This window comes from Piliocolobus tephrosceles, chromosome Y (genome assembly GCF_002776525.5).
Source record: "Piliocolobus tephrosceles isolate RC106 chromosome Y, ASM277652v3, whole genome shotgun sequence".
In the NCBI taxonomy this organism is placed as follows: domain Eukaryota; kingdom Metazoa; phylum Chordata; class Mammalia; order Primates; family Cercopithecidae; genus Piliocolobus; species Piliocolobus tephrosceles.
In genome coordinates this window covers 15570626-15572776 of record NC_045456.1, presented here as the reverse complement: position 1 = coordinate 15572776, position 2151 = coordinate 15570626, and the positions used below count along the sequence as shown (strand labels likewise).

At 55.2% G+C, this 2151-nt stretch overlaps 1 pseudogene; it reads right to left on the bottom strand.

Moving 5' to 3' along the window:
- Window positions 1-1144: 1144 nt before the first annotated feature.
- On the bottom strand, window positions 1145-2151 carry LOC111529957 (annotated as a pseudogene).

Genomic DNA, 2151 nt, shown 5'->3' with positions numbered 1-2151 from the left:
TGTCTTATTTGTCTTCTTTCACCTGTACTTCCTACCATGCTGAACCCACAGGAAGCTATTGAAGTGTTTGTAACATGAATCATTAAAAATGGGCTGAGGTCTCTATGGATTATATACACTTTCTAAATCAATTTCCAAATACAAAAAAATACAAGCAAGAAATAAAAAGCACAGGTTTTAAAAGAGCATTACAGTGTGGAGATTCCTTGAAGAACTAAAAGTAGAACTAGCATTTTTTTGGTTATTTTTGCATTTTGTTTTGTTTTTAAATATGATACACCGTTGTCCAGGGAAGGCAGAGAACAGTGAAGTTATTCCAGCCACAGAGAAAGGTAATGCCAGGGTGCAAGCCTCTCTTGCCAAAAGCCTTGGAGAATCTAGAAGAAATTTTTGGTCGTGGAGAGGCAGGAACGTGGATCTTGGAGCTGGACAGCCTTGGCCCAGGTTCAGGTCCTTGCTCTGCCATGTACTTCCCCGGACCTCTCAGTGGGGTGCCTGGGCCAGCAGCATCGCATGCCCTGGGAGTTTGTTAAGAGCAGAGTCCACTGAGTCAGATGTACAATTTTAGCTAGACCGCCAGGCGATTCTTGGCTTGTTAAGTTTTGAAGAGCATTGACCTGGGATTCTGGGCAAGCCAAATCACTCCAGTGTGCCTCAGGGTCCTTATCTGTTGCATGGTGATAATGCCTAGTTGAAAAGGTCGTTGTGATAATTCAATGAGATAAGGTAGTCCAGCCCTGAGCATAGTGCCTGGTCCATAGGAAGTGTTCCATATTTATCTCCAGCCCGTGGACCTTCTTTCGGGAAGTTTAAATTTCTTTTCCACTCTCAAAAAAGCCTCTTGGTTTTGAACTTGAAGCTGTTGTAGTGCTGCAGTCGGACAGTAGAGGGCAATCTCGGCATTGCCATCGCGGAGAGCTGGACACCTGGCTGTGTGGGTCCGGACTGTGAGTGCACAGGTGATGCCGACCGGCTCCTGGGTACCCACCCAGCTCGCTTACCTAGTAGCTCCCCTCCCGGGGTTGAGAGTCCTGGGCCTGAGCCTACAGCCTCGGCCATCTGGTCCCCCGCTTAACCTCCCACTGCTAGTTATAAACAAATCTCGTGCAAACCTCCCGGGCTCATCCCCAGTCCCGCGGAGCGGCTAGACGTTGATAAAGGATCCCTGGTCGCCTTTGGCCGTCTCGGTCTCCAGGCAGCGCCCCTTCCTCTGTGTGACCTGGGGTTCCGGTGGAATCTGGCATAGCAGCGCAGCCCTGTCAGGCAGTCTTGGTGATGGTCGCACGGTTCCCCCTCGGCTGATGATGTTTCATTACTGTCACTGGAGAGTTTACCCTGGTTTTTCTTTCTTCTTTGCAGAGGGCCCACCACCAGGTTTTAAGTTTTCATAATCGGTCCAGTCGAACAAGGCCATGTCCAACGTGGGTATCACCTCCCCGTCAGGCCTGCGCTGTGCCTGGGGCCGCAGGGAGGTGATGGGCAGGATCAGGGACTCTTCTGTGGCAGGTGCTGCCTCAAAGGTGGTGAGGAAGAGCATGGTGGGGGCCCGACTGGCGGAATATTGCTCCATGGCCGCATCCAGCTCCTTGGCTTTGGAGAGCTCCGCCTTCATCAGGGAGCTGGGACCTCGGACCAAGGCTCGGCCTCGGTGCAGCCTCAGCCTGTCCCTGCGTCTCTTGTGCTCCCTGCTGCGTTTCCTGGCCCTCTCCCACCCTGAAGACCGATTCTGCTTCTTGGGGTAGGGCAACTCGAGCCCCAGGCGCAGGTCCTTGACCCACAGCAGGACCTGCAGGACTCTGCTCAGGCAACTGCCCCTCAGACACTGGCAGCCTGGAAGCCTGCCTGGTGGCGGTGACCACAGCCCCATCCTGGGCCTCCCTGGGCAGGCGTGAGCCCCACTCCTTGCCTGGGCCACGCTGGCAGTGGTGGCTGGCCTGAGGCGACCACAGTGCTGGGCCAGGGACGGTCGATGTGATTCTCGGGCAGATTCTGAGCAGGAGTCCCAGGTGCAAGGGCATTTGCCAGGCTCAGCTCCAGGGGCAGCAGGAGGGCTAGGACTAGGGCCGCCAGGGAGGAGGCGGAGGGGCGCCGGGCCGAGCACCCGCGGGAGCCTAGCGCAGCAGAGGGTGAGCCGCAGAGCCGGGACTGCAT